General features: G+C 45.8%; 1 long non-coding RNA gene across 1 annotated transcript; it reads right to left on the bottom strand.

The window, feature by feature from the left end:
• Positions 1–3,441: 3,441 nt before the first annotated feature.
• On the bottom strand, positions 3,442–23,652 carry LOC116546371. Its single transcript, XR_004266690.1, has 3 exons — positions 23,038–23,652; positions 14,216–14,218; positions 3,442–3,452 (listed from the first exon to the last, which is right to left on the bottom strand). It is a non-coding gene; the product is annotated as an uncharacterized LOC116546371 (long non-coding RNA).
• Positions 23,653–27,180: the final 3,528 nt, after the last annotated feature.

Raw genomic sequence — 27,180 nt, 5'->3', positions numbered from 1 at the left:
GGTTAATATTGTTATGTGTGAATTTGATACTGCCATTTTGATGCTAGCTGGCTGTTTTGCCCATTAGTTTATGCAGATTCTTCATTGTGTTGATGCTCTTTACTGTTTGGTATCTTTTTGTAGTGGCTGGTACTGGTTGTTTCTTTCTATGTGTAGAGCCTCTTTCAGGAGCTCTTATAAAGTAGGCCTGGTGGTGATGAAATCTCTGAGTACTTGTTTGTTCACAAAGGATTTTATTTTTCCTTCACTTATGAAGCTTATTGGCTGGATATGAAATTCTGGGTTGAAAGTTCCTTTCTTTAAGAATGTTGAATATTGGCCCCCACTCTCTTCTGGCTTGTAGGGTTTCTGCTGAGAGATCTGCTGTGAGTCTGATGGGCTTCCCTTTGTGAGTAACCTGATCTCTCTGGCTGTCCTTAGTATTTTCTCCTTCATTTCAACCCTGGTGAATCTGACGATTATGTGCCTTGGGGTTGCTCTTCTTGAGGAAAGTCTTTGTGGTGTTCTCTGTATTTCCTGGACTTGAATATTGGCCTGCCTTGCTAGATTGGGGAAGTTTTCCTGGATAATATCCTGAAGAGTGTTTTCCAGCTTGGATTCATTCTCTTCATCACATTCAGGTACACCTATCAAATGTAGATTAGATCTTTTCACATAGCCCCACATTTCTTTCAGACTTTGTTCATTCCTTTTTACCATTTTTTCTCTAATCTTGCCTTCTAGTAGTATTTTATTGAGTTGATCTTCGACCTCTGATATTGTTTGTTCTGCTTGGCAAATTCAGCTGTGGAAATTTGTGCATGCTTAAGTTCTCGTGTTATGTTTTTCAGCTCCATCAATTCACTTATATTCATTTCTAAGTTGTCCATTCTCATTAGCATTTCATCAAATCTTTTTTCAAGGTTCTTAGTTTCTTTGCATTGGGTTAGAATATGTTTTTTAGCTCACAGAAGTTTCTTATTACCCACCTTCTGAAGCCTGATTTGGAAATTTCATCTCATTCATTCTCCTTCCAGCCTTGTTCCCTTGCTGGTGAGCAGTTGTGATCCCTTGTAGGAGGAAAGGTGTTCCGGTTTTGGTTGTTTTGATCCTTTTTGCGCTGGCTTCTTCCCATCTTTGTGGATTTATCCACCTGTCGTCTTTGTAGTTGCTGACATTAAGGTTGGGTCTCTGAGTGGACGTTCTGTTTGTTGATGATAAAATTATTTCTGTTTCTTAGTTTTCGTTGTAACAGTCTGGTACCTCTGCTGTAGGACTGCTGAGGTCCACTCCAGGCCCTGTTTGCCTGGGGATCACCTGCAGCAGCTGCAGAACAGTAAGGGTTGCTACCAGTTTCTTCTCCTGCTATCTTTGTCCCAGAAGGATAACGCCAAATGTCAGTCTGATCTCTCCTTTATGAGGTGACTCTTTGGATATGACAGGGTCAGGAATGAACAACAGAGCTTACCATGAATTTTCTAAGGTTCTCTGCAAGTCCAGATAATTTGGCAAAAAAAGAAAAGAAAAAAGAAAAGAAAGTGCCCTTCAAGTATTTTTTTCTGTTTAAATTTGCAAACCTGTGGTGAAAAACACTATTGAAAACAAATACAAGAAGCTTCAATTATATTAAGTAAAATGCCTCAGCTTAATTAATTCACTAAGTGACTGGGTGACAATGCGTGTGGCTCAGAGAGCTTTGGGAGGAATCCCATTTATCACTAGGAAGAACTGCCTGCTCCAAGCAGCAAGGCCACATCCTTCCGTACCTTCCCAGCACTGCAGAAGAAGGCATAGTGAGGTCGAAATTCTAAATCACAGATCACACTCTCAGAGATAACATTTATTTGTTGCATGAGGTAGAAAGCTGATTTTGGCTTGAATGGGGGCTGGGGAGTAGGGGGACTACTTGTTTGCATCAAATTCTTTGCACTTCAATTACAAACTAAAGTCATTCTTTTTCAACAAAAGAAACACCTCATAGTTTTCTTGCTTTGCAGAGACAGATCATACCTTGGCAAGTTTTTAATCATTTGGATTCCACATGGCAATTAAGCTACTGAAAGTAAGCCTGAAGATATTTGAAAATCATAAGGCAGTACAATCTTAGGGATTCTTTTATTTTATTCCTCCATTGCCCACTCCTTTACCATATTCTCATCTCCACGCCACCCTCATTCTCTTCTTCCTGCTATAATAATCTATCGTGGCAACTAATGGCAAATATAGATCATTTATGCTTTTTTTCTCATCCACTGGCAATGTATTCCAACTTAGAAATCCAAGGTTGCTTCTTTATGCCACTCAAGTGGAAGAGGAAGGAAGTGAAAGCCCTTCAGCCCCCTCTCACATTTCTGCTGGATTTTATGGTGTGGCAGAGTTTAGACCTTTGTCTAGAGGGTTCTCCCCCTGCTAAGAGGAATAGGAGGGGAAAGTGCCAAGCTGCCCCCAATCACCTGCCCTTCCCAACCATGCAGCCTCTTCTGCATCCTCAAGCCTTCAATCAGGCCCTCCTACCCTGTCTCCACTGCAGACTTGCTTCCAATGTATCCACACACCCATGCTGTGGAGTCCTCATGGGACCACGCTGAGTTCCTTGGACTAATAGCACCACCCTAGGGCCCAGGCAGGTCAGAGAGAGCCATCTCCCTTTTACGTCCCAGAAAACTGCCCAGGCATGGGAAAGGCAGAAGTGGGCCCCATGCCCCCCACCCCAGGGGATGTAGAACAAGTGCTGGGAACCTGCCTTGAGTGCAGGAATTCCCAGAAGCCTCCATGCTGTGGGGTCAGCCCCTCAAGTCCATGACCGCCCCCATGATGGAGTCTCCAGGCCTTGAAAGTTAGGGATTGCAGATACTTTCCCAGCACTTGGGCCTTGCCACTCCTGAATGAAAATCTTACTTGGTGTCTAATAGGGTGTTTCCAGCAAGTTCCCACCCTCTCCTCCCAGCATCTCTGAATACACCATATGGACCACATTGGCCAGAAATCCCTGAAGACAAGGACTTCCCAAACTGGGGATCCCTGGGCACCCCTCGACCACCTAGACTACACCTTCCATGCCACCCAGGCCAGTAGGAGATCCAGACCCTCAGGCCGCAGGCTGGAGAAAGCCCGACCAAGGATATTAGAAGGATAGTGCCTGTGATCCCTGTATTCTGGGAAGCTGAGATAGGAGAATCGCTTGAGGCCAGGAGCTTGAGACTAGCCTGGGCAACACAGTAAGACCTCATATCTTAAAAAAAAAAAAAAAAAAAAAAAAAAAAAGTTTTTTTTTTTGAGACAGAGTCTCACTCTCTGCAGTGGCATGATCTTGGCTCACTGCAAATTCCGTATCCTGGGTTCAGGCAATTCTCCTCCCTCAGCCTCCCAGGTAGCTGGGATTATGGGCATGCACCACTCACCCAGCTAATTTTTGTATTTTTAGTAGAGAAGAGGCTTCACCGTGTTGGTCAGGCTGGTCTCAAACTCCTGGCCTCAGGTGATTTGCTCACTTCAGCCTCCCAAAATGCTGGGATTACAGGTTTTAGCCATCTAGCCAGGCCAAAAATTTTTAATTATCTAGGTGTGGTGACACACACCTGCAGAGGTTTAGGTGGGAGGATCACATTGAGCCCAGGAGTTGGAGGCTGCAGTGAGCTAGGATCACACCACTGCCCTCCAGCCTGGGCAACAGAGCGAGACTGTGCCTCAAAATACAAAATAAAATAAAAATTTGGTCAGGCATGCTGGCTCACACCTGTAATCCCAGCACTTTGGGAGGCCAAAGGGGTGATCACTTGAAGTCAGGAGTTCAAGACCAACAAGGAGAAACTTAGTCTATTCCAAAAATACAAAAATTAGTGGGGTGTGGTGGCAGTGCGCCTATAATCCTGGCCAAGGTGGGCAGATCAGAGGTCAGGAGATCGAAACCATCCTGATCAACACGGTGAAACCCTGTCTCCACTAAAAATACAAAAATTAGCTGGGAGTGGTGGCAAGCACCTGTAATCCCAACTACTCAGGAAGCTAAGGCATAAGAAATCCTTGAACCAGGAGGCAGAGTTTGCAGTGAGCTTACTTTTCTCTTCTGCAATACCATGGAGAATCCCCAAGTGCTCCTGCCAGTAGTGCCCACCCCTGCCGGCCAGGCCAGGACTCGGCCTCCTGCTGCTACCTCCTTAATTAATCTGGGAGAATGGGGGAGAGGCAGAAGGAAGCAAGGACCTCGACTGGGCAAGGGCGGGGAAGGAGGCGTGGGGAGGAGGAGCAGAGGGTGGGACAGGGAGGGGAGCAGAGCAGAGAGGGGGAGGACAGGGAGGCTCTTTCTTTTGTAATCCCAGTAAAATTGCCAGCCATTCACCCAGGCCCCCTAATCCCAGCTCCCCTGCAACACCACTCTCCATTGGCTGCCATTTACATAGGGGAATAGCCCGCCCCGTGCCCCATGCTCCTGTGCGCCCAACCCCCTGCTCGCTACCCCACACCCCTGTGCCTGGGGGTACCTGATGCTGCAGTGGGGAGAGTGCACCACACCCAAGCCTCGGTGCACCCCCGCCTACCCCCATCGTCCCCCCCACTACTGGGAATGCTGCGGGGCACAGGGGGCTGGGGTTGGAGGGTCAAGGTCACCAAGCTATAATGCACGCTGAGGCTCTGAGTGTTCTGGCTGGTCACTCCCGCCTGGCCTGGGTTCTAGTCTAATGCTTCAGCCAGGTACCTCTTCCAGCTTTTGCCCCCCTCCTGCCCCTGAGATGTGCAGGAAGACAGTGACATGCCAAAAGTCACAGCAGAGCCAGCTGGACTCTTGGTTCCACCTTGTCTTATGGGACCTCCCTCTGATAGGCTTTTACCCCTGTTCCCCCCACTCCCAAACCACACACACACACACACACACACACACACACCACAGCAGATCTCCTTCTGAATCAGAGCTCACGCCTCCCACTGGCCCCAAAGCCATAAATCCTAATTCAACACAAGGACCTCACTCCTTCCCCCAAATGGTGCCCTGAGCCCTGAACTAGGCCTTGGCTAGGCTGGGCATGGCAGGGAGGGAGAGATTCACCCCAGGCAGGCCCCCACCACAGGGAGCTTCTGGCTTAGAACGACTGCCAAACATAGATCGAGAATCTCCCAGGTCCTGTCAAACCCACAAGGTCTCCCCACAGCCTCCTGGCAAAACTGCCTTTGCAAATATTATGACAGTGAGTGAAGTCCAGCATGACTGACTCCATCTTGCTTCCAGCCTCTGAGGCTGGCTGTCCTCACTCATTCTGCGGCATAGGCCAAGCTAATGAGAGGAGGAATTTAATTTATAGTTCAACTTTGAAGCAAGGATGATAATAGTTACTCCTTAAACCTAACCTGCTCTTTACTCAGAGACCAAAGCCACCTTTGTAAAACTAATGTAAGGCCATAAGAACCAGGTGCTGTGGCTCATGCCTGTAATCCCAGTACTTTGTGAGGCAAAGGCAAGTGGATCACCTGAGGTCGGCAGTTTGAGACTCACCTGACCAATATGGAGAAACCCATTCTCTACTAAAAATACAAAATTAGCCAAGTGTGGGGGTGCATGCCTGTAATTCTAGCTACTTGGGAGGCTGAGGCAGGAGATTCTCTTGAACCTGGGAAGTGGAGGTTGCAGTGAGCCAAGATCACGCCATTGCACTCCAGTCTGGGCAAAAAGAACAAAATTCCCTCTCAAAAAAAAAAAAAAGGCCATGAGATTAGGATTATGGGAGGGGCCTAGATTCTGCAAAAGCCTAGCATGTTTTTATAATCTCTGACTGCGCAGGAGTCAAGTGACCAGAGATCACAAAGTTTGTGAGTTCCCCTCTTCCGCCTATAGATAGCGTCTCTATTGTGGAAACTGAGATTGTTCTTTGCAGATGTTTTTCAGACTTGAATTCTGGTAACTGACTGACCTGGACCTGTGACTCATGACTTAGCCCATCCTGTGGCCCCCACTCAGAGACAGACTCAGAACATAAGGACTGCTTGCCATACCCTGTGATTTCCTCCTCAACCAATCAGGAGTACCCATTCCCTGGGCCCTTGCTCACCAAATTATCCATAAAAACCCTAGCCTCTGAGTTCTTGGGGAGATTCATTTGAGTAATAATTCCGGCCCTATTGCTTGGCTAGCTCTGCATTAATAAAACTCTCTTGGCTGGGCTCAGTGGCTCATGCTCATAATCCCAGCACTTTGGGAGGTAAAGGTGAGTGGGTCACTTGAGGTCAGGAGTTCAAGAACAGCCTGGCTAACACAGCAAAACCCTGTCACTAAAAATACAGAAATTAGCTGGCATGGTTGTGCATGCCTGTAATCCCAGCTACTCAGGAGGCTAAAGCATGAGAATTGCTGGAACCCAGGAGGTGGTAGAGGTTGCATTGAGCTGAGATTGAGCCACTGCACTCCAGCCTTGGTGACAGAGTGAGATTTGTCTCAAAAATTAGGATCAGTGTGGTGGCTCATGCCTGTAATCCCAACACTTTGGGAGGTTGAGGTGAGTGGCTCACTTGAAGTCAGGAATTCAAGACCAGCCTGGCCAACACGAAATGCTGTCTGTACTAAAAATACAAAAATTAGCCAGGAGTGGTGGCAGGCACGTGTAGTTCCACCTACTCAGGAGGCTGTGGCATAAGAGTCTCTTGAACCCAGGAGGCGGAGGTTGCAGTGAGCCGAGATAACGCTACTGTACTCCAGCCTGGGTGACAGAGTAGGACCCTGTCTCAAAAATAAAAATAAAAAAAAATAAAACTGGGGGGACGATCCAAGATGGCAGTTAAGGAACAGCCCAGGATTGCAGCTCCCAGTGAAAGCGCAGAGGGTGAGTGGACGCCGTGTTTTTATTGCCCACAGACTAGGAAACTCCCGGGCAGAGGTGTTCCACGGTCGCCAGCGCGGCTGTGTCGGCCAGCGTGGCTGTGCCGACCAGCGCCGGCCAGCGCCGCTGCTTTGCCTTGCGTGGCTGCTTTGCCCCGCGCGGCTGCTTTGTCCCGCGCGGCTGCTTTGTTGGCGCCCCGGAGCAGCGGTTCTCCGTACAAAATACACTGGTCTTGGGGCCCTTTAGGCTGGTGATTGGAGCCATGGGAAGTCGGCCATACGCTGGTTCAAAAAGGGGACTGAGCAGAGAACCAGGACAGTAGATTCCAGGGCAAAAAAAAAGAAAAAAAAGCGCCACAAACCTCAGTGCCGCTGTTTAAGCCAGCGCAGTGAGTGGCCGCAGGGGAAAACAAACAGACCCCGGCGCCTCTTCAACAGGCGACTGGAACACCAACTTAAAAAAGGCTCTGAGGCAGGGAGCCAGGCGATCAGGCTCGGCTGGTCCGACCCCCACAAAAGAACAGCAACCAGAAACTCTGGATTGAGAGTTTCACAGCAAGCGCAACTGAACCCGGGACGGTCCAGCTCTGTGGGGGAGGGGTGTCCGCCATTACCGAGGCAGTCCGCCGTTGCCAAGGCAACCCGCCATTGCTGAGGCAGCCCGCCGTTGCCAAGGCAACCCGTCACAGCAGAGACACCGCCCCAACAGAGGCGGGCCACCATCGCCAAAGCAGTTCTAACTACACCCATATAAACAGGACTGCAGGGAAGTTCACTCGGCAGCAGGGCAGAGCCCACAGCAGCTCTGCAAAGCTGCTATAGGCCGACAGTGACTAGGCTGCCTCCTTGCTGGGCTGGGCAGGTCTGAAGGAGAAAAAAAAAAAAAAGAAGGCGGCAGCATAACGGAAACTCATAAATAAAGCCCTAAATCCCTGGGACAGAGCACCTGGGAACAAAAAGCAGTTTATGAGTTCTGCTGCAGCAGACCTAAAAGTACCTGCCCAGCAGCTCTGAATGAACAACAACAGAGATCGCAGCTCACCATTTGAGCTCCTATAAAGAAGAGACCGTCTCCTCAAGCAGCTCCCTGACCCCTATATATCCAAAAAGACACCTCATAAAAGAGAGATCAGATTGACACTAGGCGGGTATCCTTCTGGGACAAAGATAGCAGAAGAAAACTGGTAACAACCCTTGCTGTTCAGCAGCTGCTGCAGGTGAACGCCAGGCAAGCAGGGCCTGGAGTGAACCTCAGCAGACCTACAGCAGGGGGGCCAGACTGTCAGAAGGAAAACCCAGAAACAGAAATAACCTCATCATCAACAAACAGAATGTCAATCTGAAAGATTTGAGACCCAATCTGAAAGCCAGCAGCTACAAAGTCGACAGGTGGATAAATCCTTAATGATGGGAAGAAACCAGCGCAAAAAGGATGAAAACACCCGAAACCAGAACACCTCTCCTCCTAAAAGGGATCACAACTCCTCACCAGCAAGGGAACAAGGTTGGAGGGAGAACGAGTGTGATGAAATGACAGAATCAGACTTCAGAAGGTGGGTAGTAAGAAACTTCTGTGAACTTAAAGAACATGTTCTAACCAAATGCAAAGAAACTAAGAACATTGAAAAAAGATTTGACGAAATGCTAACAAGAATGGACAAAATAGAAAGGAATATAAGTGAATTGATGGAGCTGAAAAACGCAACACGAGAACTTCGTGAGCATGCGCAAGTATCAACAGCCGAATGGACGAAGCAGAAGAAAGGATATCAGAGGTCGAAGAGCAACTCAATGAAATAAAACGGGAAGGCAAGACTGGAGAAAAAAGGGTAAAAAGGAATGAACAAAGTCTCCAAGAAATGTGGGACTATGTGAAAAGACCTAATCTATGTTTGATAGGCGTACCTGAATGCGACGAAGAGAATGAATCCAAGCTGGAAAATACTCTGCAGGATATTATCCAGGAAAACTTCCCCAACCTAGCAAGGCAGGCAAACATTCAAGTCCAGGAAATACAGAGAACACCACAAAGATATTCGTCAAGAAGAGCAACCCCAAGGCACGTAATCGTCAGATTCACCAGGGTCGAAATGAAGGAGAAAATACTAAGGGCAGCCAGAGAGAAAGGTCCGGTTACCCATAAAGGGAAGCCCATCAGACTCACAGCAGATCTCTCAGCAGAAACCCTACAAGCCAGAAGAGAATGGGGGCCAATATTCAACATCCTTAAAGAAAAGAACTTTCAACCCAGAAGCTCCTATCCAGCCAAACTAAGCTTCATAAGTGAAGGAAAAATAAAATCCTTTGGGAACATGCAAGTACTCAGAGATTTCGTCACCACCAGGCCAGCTCTACAAGAGCTCCTGAAAGAGGCTCTACACATATAAAGGAACAAGAAGTACCAGCTCAACTAAAGGGCAAAACAGCCAGCTAGCACCAAAATGGCAGTATCAAATCCACACATAACAATATTAACCCTAAATGTAAATGGACTAAATGCCCCAATCAAAAGACACAGACTGGCAAATTGGATAAAAAACCAAAACCCATCGGTGTGCTATATCCAGGAAATCCATCTCACATGCAAGCATACACAAAGGCTCAAAATAAAGGGATGGAGGAAGATTTACCAAGCAAATGGAGAGCAAAAAAAGCAGGAGTTGCAATTCTCATCTCTGATAAATTAGACTTTAAAGCAACAAAGATCATAAGAGACAAAGAGGGGCATTACATAATGGTAAAAGGATCAATGCAACAACAAGAGCTGACGATCCTAAACATATATGCACCCAATACAGGAGCACCCAGATACATAAGGCAAGTTCTTAATGACTTACAAAGAGACATAGACTCCCACACAATAATAGTGGGAGACTTTAACACCCCATTGTCAACATTAGACAGATCAACCAGACAGAAAATTAACAAGGATATCCAGGACTTGAACTCAGACCTGGACCAAGCAAACCTAATAGACATTTACAGAACTCTCCACCCCAAAGCCACAGAATATACATTCTTCTCAGCACCACATCACACCTACCCTAAAATTGACCACATAATTGGGAGTAAATCACTCCTCAGCAAATGCAAAAGAATGGAAATTGTAACAAACAGTCTCTCAGACCACAGTGCAATCAAGTTAGAACTCAGAATTCAAAAACTAACTCAGAACCGCATAGCTTCATGGAAACTGAACAACTTGCTCTTTAATGTTGACTGCATAAACAATGAAATGAAGGCAGAAATAAAGATGTTCTTCGAAACCAACGAGAATGAAGACACAACATACCAGAATCTCTGGGACACATTTAAAGCAGTCTCTAGAGGAAAATATATAGCAATAAGTGCCCACATGAGAAGCAAGAAGAGATCAAAAATTGACACCCTATTGTCAAAACTGAAAGAGTTAGAGGAGCAAGATCAAAACAACTCAAAGTCTAGCAGAAGACAAGAAATAGCTAAGATCAGAGCAGAACTGAAGGAGATAGAGACACAAAAAACCCTTCAAAAAATCAATAAATCCAGGAGCTGGTTTTTTGAAAAGATCAACAAAATAGACAGACCACTAGCCAGATTAATAAAAAAGAAAAGAGAGAATAACCAAATTGATGCAATAAAAAATGATAAAGGGGATATCACCACAGATTCCACAGAAATTCAAACCATCATCAGAGATTATTAAAAACAACTCTATGCACACAAACTAATAAACCTGGAAGAAATGGATAAATTCCTGGACACTTGCCTCCTGCCAAGCCTAAACCAGGAAGAAGCCGAAACCCTGAACAGACCCATAACGAGGTCTGAAGTTGAGGCAGCAATTAAGAGCTTACCACCCAAAAAAAGCCCAGGTCCAGATGGGTTCACAGCTGAATTCTACCAGACATACAAAGAGGAGCTGGTACCATTTCTTCTGAAACTATTCCAAACAATACAAAAAGAGGGAATTCTTCCCAAATCATTTTATGACACCAACATCATCCTGATTCCAAAACCCGGCAGAGACTCAACAAGAAAAGAAAACTTCAGGCCAATATCCATGATGAACATAGATGCAAAAATCTTCAATAAAATACTGACAAGCCGATTGCAACAGCACATCAAAAAGCTTATCCACCATGATCAAGTAGGCTTCATCCCGGGGATGCAAGGCTGGTTCAACATACGCAAGTCTATAAACGTGATTCACCACATAAACAGAACCAAAGACAAAAACCACATGATTACCTCAATTGATGCAGAGAAGGCCTTTGACAAAATTCAACAGCCCTTTATGCTAAAAACCCTCAATAAGCTAGGTATCGATGGAATGTATCTCAAAATAATAAAAGCTATTTATGACAAACCAACAGCCAATATCATACTGAATGGGCAAAAACTGGAAGCATTCCCCTTGAAATCTGGCACTAGACAAGGATGCTCTCTCTCACTGCTCCTATTTAATATAGTACTAGAAATTCTAGCCAGATTAATCAGGCAAGAAAAAGAAATAAAGGGTATTCAAATAGGAAAGGAGGAAGTCAAATTGTCTCTATTTGCAGACAACATGATTGTATATCTAGAAGACCCCATCGCCTCAGCCCAAAAGCACCTGAAACTGATAAGCAACTTCAGTAATGTCTCAGGATACAAAATCAATGTGCAAAAATCACATGCATTCCTATACACCAATAACAGACTTAAGGAGAGCCAAATCAAGAACAAACTTCCATTCACAATTGCCACAAAGAGAATAAAATACCTAGGAATACAACTAACAAGGAATGTAAAGGACCTCTTCAAGGAGAACTACAAGCCACTGCTCAACGAAATAAGAGAGGACACAAACAGATGGAGAAACATTCCATGTTCATGGTGAGGAAGAATCAATGTTGTGAAAATGGCCATACTGCCCAAAGTAATTTACAGATTCAGTGCTATCCCCATCAAGCTACCAATGACCTTCTTCACAGAACTGGAAAAAACCACCTTAAACTTCATATGGAACCAAAAGACAGCCCTCATAGCCAAGTCAATTCTAAGCAAAAAGAATAAAGTGGGAGGCATCACACTACCAGACTTCAAACTATACTACAAGGCTACAGTAATCAAAACAGCATGGTACTGGTACCAAAACAGACATATAGACCAATGGAACAGAACAGAGGTCTCAGAGGCAACACAACATATCTACAATCATCTGATCTTTGGCAAACCCAACAAAAACAAGCAATGGGGAAAGGATTCCCTGTTCAATAAATGGTGTTGGGAAAGCTGGCTAGCCATGTGCAGAAAGCAGAAACTGGACCCCTTCCTGACACCTTACACTAAAATTAACTCCAGATGGATTAAAGACTTAAACATAAGACCTAACACCATAAAAACCCTAGAAGAAAATCTAGGCAAAACCATTCAGGACATAGGTGTAGGCAAGGACTTCATGACCAAAACACCAAAAGCATTGACAACAAAAGCCAAAATAGACAAATGGGACCTAATCAAACTCCACAGCTTCTGCATGGCAAAAGAAACAGTCATTAGAGTGAATCAGCAACCAACAGAATGGGAAAGAAGATTTTGCAGTTTACACATCTGACAAAGGGCTGATATCCAGAATTTACAATGAACTAAAACAGTTTTACAAGAAAAAAACAAGCCCATTCAAAAGTGGGCAAAGGATATGAACAGATACTTTACAAAAGAAGACATACATGAGGCCAACAAACATATGAAAAAATGCTCATCATCACCGGTCATCAGAGAAATGCAAATCAAATCTACATTGAGATACCATCTCACGCCAGTTAGAATGGTGATCATTAAAAAATCTGGAGACAACAGATGCTGGAGAGGATGTGGAGAAATAGGAACACTTTTACACTGTTGGTGGGAGTGTAAATTAGTTCAACCATTGTGGAAGACAGTGTAGCGATTCCTCAAGGACCTAGAAATAGAAATTCCATTTGACCCAGCAATCCCATTACTGGGTATATATCCAAAGGATTACAAATCGTTCTACTATAAGGACACGTGCACATGAATGTTCATTGCAGCACTGTTTACAATAGCAAAGACCTGGAACCAACCCAAATGCCCATCGACGATAGACTGGATGGGGAAAATGTGGCACATATACACCATGGAATATTATGCAGCCATCAAAAACGATGAGTTTGGGTCCTTTGTAGGGACATGGATGAACCAGGAAACCATTTTTCTCAGCAAACTGACAGAAGAACAGAAGATCAAACACTACATGTTTTCACTCATAGGCAGGTGTTGAACAATGAGAACACATGGACACAAGGAGGGGAGCACTACACACTGGGGTCAGTTGGGGGGAAATGGGGAGGGATGGTGGAGGATGGGGAGCTGGGGAGAGATAGCAAGGGGAGAAATGCCAGATGTAGGTGATGGGGAGGAAGGCAGCAAATCACACTGCCACGTGTGTGCCTATGCAACAATCTTGCATGTTCTTCACATGTACCCCAAAACCTAAAATGTAATAAAATAAATAAATGGGGAAAAAATTATCAAGCTGAATGGGGCTACTCTAATTTTAAGTTTCAGGGAATTCTTTGATAACCACAATTAGATAAAAAGTTAAAAATAAACTAAGAGCATAAACTAAACAAAAACCTAATTTATTCCTTGTAATCATATATATGATTTATACATATCATAAATCAGACTAAAAGTCATGTTAAATGGAAGAATTCCTAAGACACCGTAAAATTGCACTGATGTGTACAAAGAAAAAGCTAGACAAAACTTAAAGATGCAATAAATGCTGGCTGGGAACAGTGGCTCATGACTGTAATCCCAGCAATTTGGGAGGCCAAGATGGGAGGATCACTTGAGGTGAGAAATTTGACACCAGCCTGGCCAAGATGGTGAAGCCCTATCTCTACTAAAAATTAGACAGGTGTGGTGGCACATGCTTGTAATCCCAGTTACTTGGGAGGCTGAGGCAGGAGAATTGCTTGAACTTGGGAGGCAGAGTTTATAGTTAGCTGAGATCACATTACTGCACTCCAGCCTTTGAGTGATGGAGCAAAACTTGGTTTAAAAAAATGTAATTAGCCAGCAAGATAGGAAAAGAATGTCTAGAAAAAAAACCCTGAAATTAGTCCTCAGTATTGTTTCTTTAGGCTTTAAAATTTCCTCTCTCTTCTCCTAGAAATCCTTTACAATCTACAAATTATGTTACTATTTAACATAATCTGTAGTCAGATTATATGATATTAATATAGCATTTCTATTCACTGAATATATATTTATCAAGTGATGATAAGTAATGTTTATTAGGTACTTATGTTCCAGGCACCAATCTACTTACTTTAGATGTATTGTTTCATTAAATCCTCAGAGTGATATGAAGTAGATACAGTCTCTGAACTAGGCCACAAGATGACAAAGACACATGCAGCTCTCTCCTAAGCATGTCACAGTCTCCTTGGAAATACAGCCTGAGATCAGACTTGTCACCTATGTCCTCCAACCCAAGCCCCCCAAATATCCTGTGTTATAATAATATACCAGTGAAGAAAGGCCTCAGAAGCCCAGGAAAAAATAAGTTTATTCCCCAGTAAAGAGCTAATGTTGAACTGCTACAGAATTATTTGGGTAAAAAATGTCCAATGAGTATAAAAGATCATTAAAGTATTTTGCACCATTCTCTGTAATGAACCTCCTAAGGTAGAAAGGTAAAAATTGATGTTAGGTCTAAAAATGAGCTCTGATTTTATCTGAAAAATGATTTGCCTCACTTGCCCTGATATGCTGAAAAGGCAGTTCTGTCTGAACATACAAAATAGAGTTTTCTCCCTTGGTTCTATAAGGAGGTGGTAAGGCCCCTGTTTTAACTACGGAGATAAGAGAACCAGAGATGAGAAATGACACAGCAGATTAAATGGGCTGGTGCATGGTCAGAATCATAGTTCCTGTCCCTCATTTCTATGTATTTCTTTTCTTTGTAAAAGTTAACTTTTCTTGCAGAGGTTTTAAAACACAAAATGATATTACAAAACCAACCCAGCTGGGTCAGAGGTTTGGTAGTTTTCCTTGCAACCTTAGTTAACTAGATCACCAGGCAATTTCTCCCCAAAGGTCAAATAAATGTAATCTTCCAGTTTCCCACCTCTAAGTCCAAGGGTGGAGCAGAACATAAGCATTGGGCACAACTGCATACATCCTGCTGTGTCAGACCCAATGCAATCAGTATGGATTAGGATCATGTTAAATGGAAGAATTCTGTGAGATATAGATGAACTGAATTTGAATGCTACCTCGTCTTTCATAAAATACTTTTATCTCACATAATCAGTGCATTTCCACTTGTATTAGACCCTCACTGCCAAATGGGTAATGCCACCTGCTCCCTGAAATGCGCCCATTACCCTTTATCTGGAAAATCAGCTTCCATCACCACTTCCCTGATCCTCACCCCTCATAGGAATCAGAATCAAGGAGCCTCCCCAACCAAAGTCAAAAGGAAAGTTCCACTTTCCACGTCACCTCCACTTCTTCTCAGCAAGTGAGTGATTCCAGAACATGCACCTCTTTTACTCACTCTCGGGATGATCTGTAACTGAAACAGGAAAGGTTCCCTTGTTCCCCCCACAGGGCGTGCGGTGGGGGTGCGGCTCACTTCTTCAGACGGGCAGGCTGTGGGGCTCTGCCCCCATGGCAGTGTCTAGGGGTGAGTGTTTGTATCTGAAGCACCAGTGGGGGTGTGTTACAGGGTGCTCCTTTAGCTTGCGGTCTACCAGTGTCACCTGTTAGCCCACTCAATTAGACCCTCTACCTTGTCACAAGAACACAGGGCTTTCTCAATCCCAGGGTTTCTTGCCTTGGTGTAGGGAAGAATTGGATCACACACGGGCTTGGAGAATGAGTGCAAGGTTTTATTGAGTGGGAGAGGCTCTCAGCAGATCGGGAAGCCAGCAGGGAGATGGCTTTCCCCTGGAGGTGGGACATTGGTGGCCCAACCCTTCCCCAGCGGTGGGACTCTTCTTTGACCACTCTGGCCAAACTCCAAGTCATTCTGCTTCTGCCTGTGGCCTGCCTGCGTGCTGGTGCCTGACAGGGCATCCCTCTCAATGTCCAGCCACCTCTGTGTTGCTCCACTGATATGCTTCTCTCAACGTGGTGGGCCGGTGTGGTTGTGGGAAATGCAATATTTAGGCATGAAGGCAGGAGTGCTTGTATCTCACCGAGGTCCGTGGGGGTGGAGCCCTTCCAGGGACCTCACCCTCCTCTACCCAGCCCTTCCCTTCCCCTGTTTCATATCATTTAAAGGGACCACGCTCTTCCCTTCCCAGCACATCTGTATCATAATTACAGAACAGGTTGCTTTAGAAAAACAGAGGGGAAACTGTAGTCTAGTCAAAGCCCCACAGGTAGGGTGAGAACACCTGTAGGATATGCAGGAGCTGTCCCTGGAGGGTGGGTCTCCTGAGTCTATTTTGGCTGCCAATTGGGAAATTCTTAGTCCCAGAAGGAGGAAGTACAGGTGCTGAGGGAAGGCCCTCTCCCAGTTTGTTTATGAGCTAAGGCTGCCATCCGTGACTGACCCTGTTTTGCCAGGAAACAGTATCACATGTTATGTATATTGCCAGATTTTCATACATGAGCCAATTTGAAATGAAATACATCAACAAAGCTTCACCCCAATTTTGGAAAAAGACAGGCACTCCTTCCTTGCTGTGGGGTGGGACTTCCCCCAGCAGCCTCTCAGGGAGGCCAGGAGGACAGAGGGGCTGGCCGGCCGTGCATTGGTGGTGTTGCCCATGGATGAATTGGGGCCCTGGCTTGAGATGGATGCAGCCCTGCTATGCATGGGCATGGTGGGTTTGCCACGTGGGCTCCGCTGCTGCTGGGTCATCCTCCTGGGTGGAAGAGGCTTGGAAAAGAGAAGCAGGGCTGGGATGAGGCTCAGAATCCTCAGCTATGGAGCGAGAGGCCACCTAAATCATCAGGAAATGCTCAGTGTCCCCATGTGCCCAACTCTACACCGTGATGCAACAAGAAAGTCTCTGACCTCTCCTGCCATGTTTAACTGCCACTAAACTGCCAGTATCTTCCTGACATCTCCCTGGACCTGCTCACACAGGCCGGAAGGGCGGCTCCTTACAGGGGGAGGTGTGGGCCAGGAACTGGTGCTCTAACTCTGCAATCCTGGGGCACTTCAGCCAGGCTGATGGGCCCCACTGATCACCAGGGTTCCTGCCGGTTCTAATTCATCACTTCCAGGATGTGTAGCTCACAGAATATTTCTAAGGCTATTTTCCTGGCTCTATTGAGACAGAATTGAACAATTCTAAAATATGTATATTTAAGCTATAGAATGTGAAGTTTTGGTATATGCAAACAATGTGAAATGAGGACCGCCATCAAGCTCATAAACATTCCCATCCCTTCACATGGTTGCATTTGTGTGTGTGGTGAGAATATTCCAGGTGCGCTTTCTCAGCAGATTCCGAGTGTGCAGTTCATCACTATCAATTATGGCCACCATGCTGTGTGCCAGGTCTCCAGAACGTACTCATCGCATAACTGAAACTTGGTGCCCTTCACCAGCTCTCCATGTTCTTCACTCTCTGACACCACCCTTCTACTCTGTTTCCATGACTTGGACTTTTTAGGCTAATGGCTCGGTGAAAATCTGTGACATATGCACAGATGACCTGGGCTATGTGAGCACTGGGGCCACCTTTTAACCGTGGGTGGTGTCTTGGAACTCCGCATGCCCTGGTACTTCCAGGCATATGCATGGGGCTGGATCACCCCTGCCCTGTGACCCAGGGGCCCGCTGCTGAGGGAGGAATGCCACCCAGTGGTCCTGAGCTTCCACATGGGGCCCCACCCCTCACTCTCTTGCATCTCTTTCACAGAAAAGCTCAGAAGCGTGGGTCATTCTCTGTGCTTCATTTTCTGAGGCACGGGGCTGGGAAGTGAGTCCTTGGGAAGGCTGTGGTGAGCCATGAATGTGTCAATGTGTGGAAAGCACACAGTGTTAGTGGGGTTCCCCTAGAGAACGTTGATGTGGCATCTGTGCTGTGTAGGTGGGACACATCTCCTGAGGAGAAGCAATCCCACACACACTCAGTCACACCGCATGACACCCATGAATACCCCCCCAGAGCCCCACGCACACAAACCCACCCACCTAGAGGGACATGGCTCCTCCAGGGACTGTACAATGGCGCCAGGGTTCTTCACCTGCAAAAACTGCTCCTCCCACCACCCCGCCTTGTGCCCAGCGGGAAGCTGGAATCAGATCTCCAGACTGAAGGCAGCAGGAAAGCCCCGCCTTTCTTTTCATCTGGATTTTTCATCAGTGAGTCAGTGATTGCAGAATCCATGCTGTTTTCCTGAGGCCACCTACAATTACAGGAGAGAGGAGACCACGAGGACCAGTCATGCCGCATGGAGTTTCTCAGGTCTTTTGCTCCCCCTGTGAACACAGAGTACCCAATGGAAAGCAGTGGTCAAAAGCCCCAGAAGCCAGCACAGACACCTTGGTGGAGGTGCAGGCTTTCCCTGGAGGACTTATCTCTGTAGTTCACTGTGGCTGCCAATCACAAAACTCTTAATTCAGAGAGGATTTGCTGCTGGGCAAAACTTCCCCTTTCACACAGCTTAAAGCCTGGTACTGCCCCTCCCGACAGCCCTCTCCAACCAGTATCATCTGGAACAGTCGGCCAGGGTCAGTGCAGGCTGCTAGGCTGGCTGGGCGCGGAGGCTCCCACCTCTTACCCCAGCACCTTGGGAGGCTGAGGCAGGTGGATTGCTTTGAGATGTTGATTCCCACCTGCGGGGGCCTGTCCTGCAAACCCTGACTTTGTGACAGATGAATAAATACCCTCCACCCACAAAGTACCATGAACAAGTCAGCTGCTCTCAGAGGGCCATTGAGCTACCCAAGCCTTCAATCGCTGTCCCTCCTCACATTTATTCAGTTTAGACTTAAGACAGAAGTTCTAAGTCAACATGCTTGTGGATAATTAACACGTTAAAGGTTTGGTTCCAGGACCCAGAGCAAACACCATAAAGGGGTAATCTCCCTTCGACCTTCTCCCAGAGGGCCATTGGCTCAAAGGTTAGTTTTCAGACCACATGAGTAAACAAGGGAGTTAGAGACAAAGGAATGTGGGGTAAACAGACTTAACTGGTGAAGCTTCTATTATCCCTAATTTTTACCCGTGACCTCATGCTCTAAGGTAAGAACTGGCTGCCTTCAGCCTATTCCATTATTACAAGTTATGAAAATCTTTTTGCCTTCCAAAGGTTTGAGTCTATATCTCATAACTTTCCCTGATGTTTCCCTTAATATCTTGACAGCCACCCTGAGTGAATCCCAACATTGCTTGATGCCAGGAGATCCAGAACTGCCTAGGCAACATAGTGCAGCCCCCATCTCTACAAAACTATAAAGAAAATTTGCCTGGCATGGTGGTGTGTGCCTGTGGTCCCAGCTGAGATGGGAGGATCACTTGAGCTCAGAAGGTCAAGGCTGCAATGAACTTAGATCACACCACTGTGCTCCACCCTGGGCAACACAGTGAGACCCTGTCCCCAGAAAAGAAAAGGTAACCCAAATACCATGGGCTGGGTGGCATAAATGCAGTGTTTTCTCAGTTCTGGAGGCTGGGATGTTTCAAAGCAATGTGCTGGCACCATGGACCCACATGGCATGATCTTTAATGTCTATTGAAGAAGCTACATACTCTATGATTCAAGCTAGGTGACATTTTGTAAAAAGGCAAATTCTAGAGACAATTTAACAAATCATCTGTTTCCAGCTGGGTGTGGTGGCTCATGCCTGTAATCCCAGCACTCTGGGAGGCCGAGGTGGGCACATCACTCAAGGTCAGGAGTCAGAGACCAGCCTGGCCAACATATGGAAAGCCTGTCTCTACTAAAAGTGTGGTGGGGGGTACCTGTAATCCCAGCCACTTGAGAGGCTGAGGCACGAGAATCACTTGAACCTGGCAGGTGGAGGTTGCAGGGAGCCGAGAACGTGCCACTGCACTCCAGCCTGGGTAACAGAGTGAGATTGGTCTTAAAAAAATAAAAGCTGTTTCCAAGGAACAGACAGAAAGAATAACAGGTGAAGCACAGGGGGTTGTCAGCAGTAGAACAATGAGTGCATGCAAGGTGGAGCAAGATATTGCAAATTAAAAAAAAAAAATGAAAATGCAAAATAGAAAGTAATCCATAATGCTGACTAAGACATAAGTTAACAGTGTGTAAATATTGGTTCACTAACCATGACAAATGCACCATTCTGATACGTCAATTACGGGGGAAATGGAGGAAAAAGGTCTGTGCTAACTTCAGTATCTGTTCTATTTTTTGCTAATGTAAAAGTTATCCAAATAATAAAGTCCATTAATTAAAGAGTCATTTGGCAACACTATTTTAAGTGCAGATCTATCGCAGCAAATATTTAACAATCAGTTAATGTCTCATCAGGAGCTTCAGATGTGTTTCACTATTAAATGTGAACCAAAGCTGAGCTGTAAGTGTATCTTCCTGCGGTTGAAACACTACTGATTAAACAGTAAATTAAAATTTTCTCACATGAATAACACTATGGCTTAGCATCTTTATTGATTTATTTTAAATATGCAACTTTGGAACAAAGCTGCAATCGTTATTCTTGAATCAACATAAGGGCTGAGTATCTGCAGTGCTGTCAGCTCACCATCTGCAGGTGCACCTGTGCTTGGTCGGGGGCCCCTTCTTGACTTGCTGCTGGTCTGGGGCTGTATAGATTCTTGAAGGAGGAAATGCTTTTCTCCTCAAATCCATCAGCTAAGATCCTGGGAAATGCACTCACAGTAATGAGAGCTGCTGACATCTTGTTGGCAGAAGACCAGAGGAAACGGATCATAATTTATGCAGAACTCAAACCGTGGATCCCACTGCACTGACTCCCCGACAGCCTCTGAGCCAACGCTGGGCTTCTGGAAGATCTTGGGTTTTCACGTGTACTTGAAACAACTAAGAGAAAGGTTGTGTGGAAAATGCCTTTATGATGAGATGGTCCAGAAAGGCAGCTGAGCAGAGTGACTGAGCATGGGGGCTGGGGCCTGAGGGCCTGGGCTCAGTCCCACTTAGAGCCATGAGAACTGGGGACCGTCCTGCAACCCCTCAGCCTCCAGTTCTATGCACTGCTGTCTAAACACTTTAATAGGGTAGACTGGTTAGCATGATGAGGCCGAAGATCATTGAACAGAGTTAAAGCTTTAGAAAAAGTGGCTGATTCTTCAATGTTCCATGACTCCTCCATCATTAAATGCCTGGGAGAAGAAGCTATGCAGTTGACAGTGGGTGACCAGAGAGGAGACATGGATGCTCTAGGGCAGGGGAGGGTGGAGGTTGGCTTTTCTTCATTTGCCTATGTGAGAGGCTTTACAGCGCACAGACAGTACGTGCGATCATCTCCTGTGATGCCCACGTCAGCCCTGAGGGTGAGCAGAGCAGAAGCTGTGGCCTGCACTTCACAGGTGGAAGAAATTCTCCTAAAGGCATGTGACCTTCCAGTTACCACACTACTGCGTGATGCACTCCGGGCAGAAACGTACCTGAGGCCTCGGGGCCACAGATGCCTTCACACTCCAGACCTCCAGATCGTGCTCTAGACCCCCCAAAACATGAACTCCCCTGACTCTCAAGACATCCTGACCCAAGGTTTCTGTGGGAGGGCTGATGTCCTGGAATAGATGCCTGAGCCCAGAAAAGAACTTGGACACAAGACTCAGCCTCTGTCTCTTCCTTTCCATCCCATACCCCAAACAGGATGTGGTTTACCTCAAATGAAGCCCCTTGGAAAGACAAGGGTGATTCAAAACAGGGCAATCCTTTCATAGCAGCGTCACAGTCAGCTGCCATGGGCTACACGTTTCCAATGATCGGTTGGTCACAAGGGACCCCTGCAGCCAACTGACCCCTAACTGTATTAGAAAGCAACATTCTAAACTGTCACATGACTGCTTCGCTTCCCTCCACTTGACCAACTGTGGGTGAGCAGCTAATGCCCTTATCTGACAAGGGGCACCTGGGCTGGAGTGTCAGTGGCTTGATGAACTCAGTTTATAAAGCTTCCCGCCTGACTTACTATTGATCTGAGCCACTGTCTGTGTAGCTGGACTAAGGCCTGGCTGAGGATGGCCAGTGGCTGCACCAGCACAGAGTGGACCTTTCTTCCTGTTCATTTCTTCCAAACCGAAGGTCAGCATCTTCAGACTCCTATTGTATCCTGAGCCCTGCAGGGGCAATGCATAGAGTCCCTTCTCCTCTTAGAGGGAACCCTCCACAGCTACAGCCTGGAGACCCCACCCCAGGACTGTCCCTGAGGACCACCCAGGTCCTATTTCTAACCAAATGTCCATTTCTCACCACTCTCCCCAGCAGCACCCTAAACAGTAGGGATCCTGTCCTCATCCCACCACATTTGTATCCATATCAAAACGCCAGTCTTTCCTTTACAAAACCAAAATGTGGCACACATACGCCATGGAATACTGTGCAGCCATAAAAAAGAGTGAGCTCATGACTTTTGCAGGGACATAGATAAAGCTGGAAGCCATCATCCTCAGCAAACGAACACAGGAACAGAAAACCAAACACCACATGTTCTCACTCATAAGTGGGAGCTGAACAATAAGAACACATGGACAAAGGGAGGGGAACATCACACACTGGGGTGTGTCAGGGGTAGGGGGCAAGGGGAGGGAGAGCATTAGGATGAATACTTAACACATGTGGGGCTTAAAACGTAGATGACGGGTTGATAGATGCAGCAAGCCACCATGGCACATGTATACGTGTGTAACTAACCTGCACATTCTGCACATGTATCCCAAACTTAGTAAAATAGAAATAAAAAAAAAAAAACCTCAGAATCAAGATTACTAATGTACTGTGTGATATTTTGGCAACAGTGTTCAAAAGAGTTTGGATTTTAATTCACCTTTCTTGTCATGTCTTTTACAGAATTTGCTATCATGATTCTCCCAGTTAAAAGAGAGCAGTGTGAGCATGTTCTTGTACATACAAAATTGAATTTACTTCTATTTAAAATATAGATAGACTCACAGGGAGACAATAAGGATGGACACTTGCATGATGGAAAGATAATATTTGCATTAGTTTTTAGGTGATGGTTGTTTTACCCGTGGCACAGTGCACACATATGTGCAGACTGCTGCCTTCTTACAAACACTGTCTTACCACAATCCAGATGTAAATCCCCCAGGGACCCCTCTGCAGCTAATTTCCAGGCAGTAACCCCAGGACATACCTACCCTGATCATGATCAACACATTTTAAATTTATTTTTAAACATCATATAAATGCAAACCTACAGTATGTACTCTTTTGTTTCTGGTTGAAAATTATATGTGAATATGTGAATTTCACCCATGTTCCATGTGATGAAGCCTTTGTCATTTTGTACTGCTGAGTCAGTATATAACATTGTAGAAAGTTGGCACAACTAATTTACACCTCCGTGTTTTTTACATTCACTCTGCTGTTTCTCATGATGGTTGATTGAAACAAGGCTTCTGTAAAGTCCCCCAGGTGGACACCAACATCTTTGACTCATACATGTCTCTTGGACATAGATGGCAGGAGTGGGACTGTAGGGTCACAGGTGCTGATGACTGTAGTACACACTAGAAAGCCATTTATCAACATGGTTGAAACTATGTATGTTCCCAGAGTAACCAGACAGTTCAAGTTCCTCCACATCCTCACCACCCTTTGCACTTTTGTCTCTGATAACTTGCCTATTCTGGTGGGTGTAAGAGTGAGAAACTAGTTTCAGTGTGGACTCTGCTAATGACTTGGGATTGAGTGCACTTTCATGTGCTGAACTTGCCGAGGTTTTTGATAAGTCACATAACCTTCTGAGTTCCAGAATGACTATTCAAGGTGCTTTGTTAGAAGAAGGATCCAACAGGCAAAATTGCAGAGGGATATGGAACAATGGAAAGATATTAGCGAGGACAATCTAGATTTCAGAAAAAAAAAATAGAAAAGACATAAAATGGACATGTCACTAAAAATGGACAAATATCACAACAAAGCAATTTAGAGAAGGCAAAATGTGGGTGAATAAAAGTCACATTAACACATGTTCTGATCCACCTGAAGTGAAAGAAACCCCTGTGGAGCCCAGTGCGTCTGTGTGAGAGGAACTGCCTGGAAGGGCAGAGAGCAAAGCAAAAGGGCTTGGGGGGAGCAGGATGGGAGTGGCAGGAGCTGCCAGAGCCTCCTCAGCGGGAAGCCAGGGAGAGGGTTTGGAGATCAGCCAGCCAGGGGCAGGGGCCAGCAAAACCTATAGGTTCCTGTGGATGCCCTAGGATTGTGCAGTTACTTCTGAGTGAGGCATGAAACCAGTGAGTGTTGAGTAGACAACTAATGTTGCAATTTAAAAAAATAAAAATAAATTTCCAGCCAGGCTGTGGAGCTTCAGAAGCTCTTACAACTGGGATATTAAGGAGGTCAGCCATCCGGCAGGATGTCCCTCAGCACATAGTAACATTAAGTGTGCACCCTCCATGCAGCTAGTCCACTGTGGTTCAGAGATGGAGGGAAACATGCAGGAGGAAGTCCTCACTGGTCACATGGTATTGGCAGCAACCTGGATTCTCAGCACAGGGTTTAAACTAAAATGTACTTTACACAATGCTGACCCATTGGAAGTAATGGAAATTGTTCATATGCACACGTGGATGAAATTAAATGTTTGAGTTTAAATCTTAGAAAAAATAACAAATAAATCAGATGAGGCCTAAAAAGGAAAAATTATTTGCTTAAGAAATGGAAACACACTATCAATTCTTTAAGTGTCTGTAGAGATGATTTGGAAGTTGGAGTGGAACCACATGATTTACACTTGAGTTGGTGACTCAGAGATGGAGGAAAACATGATTTGAAATGGTGATAAAGAAAAATATGAAAGAGAGGCCTTTAGGTGGCTGATGATGAGTGTTAATAGTGTGAGTAAACTCTGCGCTTCTGGGTCCCAGGAAACACCGACAGAAAGTGCCACACATGCTCTGCTGGCATGGCTGGCAGGAACAAGTGACCTCCCTTCAACCCACACCCTTTACTTAGGATTCCCAGCTGCCCTGTCCCCTCTCTGACATCGTGAGCCACTTCAGAAAGGAGGATCAGGACAGCCAACGCTCTCCACCTGAGATGCCCTGGTGTGTCAGAGGCAGGAAGGATTTGGGCTCTGAGGACAGTGTGGGACAGTGAGGGACACTCCTGAGATGGCCTCTCCCAGCTGGAAAATGACTCAGAGCCTCCAGGGGAGTTTGGTCATCAGGGAGCCCACTGGGTAGGTTTGGGTGGCAACACTGACCTGCCAGGACACACCTTCACCCCACCGGGTCAGCTGTGAGAACTCAGGACAGAGGGGCCCAGGAAGAGGTGGGTCGCAGCTCTTATTTCAATGCAGTGGCTCTGCTCCCGTGAAGGTTTTGGGAGATGTAAGGTGGCTTCGGAAAGCTCAGGCTCCACAGCAGAGTGTCAGGAAGTGGAGTCGCATCTGAACCATACCCAGGGCTCCTGTCTTTACCCTCCTCACTCACAGTACAGAGGAGGGGACACCTCACCTGGGGAGAGAGGATCCACAGTTGGCTCTGCTCCACACACCCACCCTCCTCACTATGCTGATTCTGACCCACAGTCCCTCCCCTCTGTCTAATTTAGGATCTGTGGCCCAGGCAGGGCTGGCTCAGCCACCTTCAGCATCCGAAGGTTCTGAACAAATGCCACAGTTGTCTGCACTGAGCACAGCAGCAACACTGGCAATGTTGACAGCTGGGGCCAACATGACACATTCTTCACATATACACGCCGTGAGCACTTTCTGTCACTCTGCGCTTTGTAAGTCATTTTCTTAAAGGGGACTTTTGCTATGCCAGATAGTTTCAATATTTATGTAGGCCAATGCTTTTTTCTCAAGATCAGTATTTTTGTGTCCTAAAACAACTATATATATATATGTGTGTGTGTATATGTATATATATATATATACACAACTATATATAACTATACATATGTGTATGTGCATGTATATACAACTATGTGTATATATACACACATGTATATAGTTGTATATATACACATACACACATATATGTTCATATAAAAACATTTGAATTATATCTCAAAGTTGTTAAAAAAAAGAATGGCTTGATATTCTAGTGCTAAGGGATGGCTTTATTTAAAACATAAATAGTTTCCAGTAGATTCCTTTAAAAATATTATAGCAGGGATTTCCAGATCACCCCCACTCCTACCTTTTTATAATTTTTAACTATTTTCCGGAGTCTTGAATTCAATGAAGTGAAGGTGGAAGAAAGCGTTTAGAAAGCCAGTCGGTACAGAAGAGCTGGTGTCAGGTGAGGCAGAATGGGGAGAGATGCTCCTTTAAATGGAATCCTCTGGAACCTGCAGAAAGCAAGGGTGAGGTGGGCAATCTTCCTGCAGAGCTACCAGAGAAAGGCTTTAGACCCAACACTCCTGTTCACAAACACAGACAGAGGCATCTGTTTTCTTAAAACAACTCTTTCTATATGGAAATAGAAATAATGAAAAGGGGAAAATTCTGGTTTAATTATTTTATTCAATTATTAATGAATAACTTATGAAACAAATAAAAACTGTAAAAGTGGAACTCAAATTATTGTTTAATAATCTGGATCTGTGGCTCAGATACAGATTGAACAAAACAGCCATAGATGATGCCCCAGCTGTGGGAGGTGCCCCAGCTGTGGTTGATGCCTCAGCCATGGAAGATGCCCCAGCCGTGGAAGATGCCCCCAGCCGTGGAAGATGCCCCAGCCATGGAAGATGCACCCAGCAGTGGATGATGTCCCAGACATGGAAGATGCACCTGGCCGTGGAAGATGCACCCGGCCGTGGATGATGCCTCTGGCCGTGGATAATGCCCCTGGCCGTGGTTGATGTCCCATTGGTGTATGATGCCCCAGCAGTTGATGATGTCCCATCAGTGTATGATGCCCCAGCAGTTGATGATGTCCCATCAGTGTATGATGCCCCATCGGTGGATGATGTCCCATCGGTGGACGATGTCCCATCGGTGGATGATGCCCCATCGGTGGATGATGCCCCAGCAGTTGATGATGTCCCAGCAGTTGATGATGTCCCATTGGTGGATGATGCCCCAGCAGTTGATGATGCACCAGCAGTTGATGATGTCCCAGCAGTTGATGATGTCACATTGGTGGATGATGCCCCAGCCATTGATGATGTCCCATTGGTGGATGATGCCCCAGCAGTTGATGATGTCCCATTGGTAGATGATGTCCCAGCAGATGATGATGTCCCATTGGTGGATGATGCCCCAGCAGTTGATGATGTCC

This window comes from Sapajus apella, unplaced genomic scaffold, assembly GCF_009761245.1.
Source record: "Sapajus apella isolate SASKATOON/1434 unplaced genomic scaffold, GSC_monkey_1.0 scaffold812, whole genome shotgun sequence".
In the NCBI taxonomy this organism is placed as follows: domain Eukaryota; kingdom Metazoa; phylum Chordata; class Mammalia; order Primates; family Cebidae; genus Sapajus; species Sapajus apella.
The sequence above is the reverse complement of the archived record's forward strand: the minus strand, read 5'-3'. Positions and strand labels throughout refer to the sequence as shown.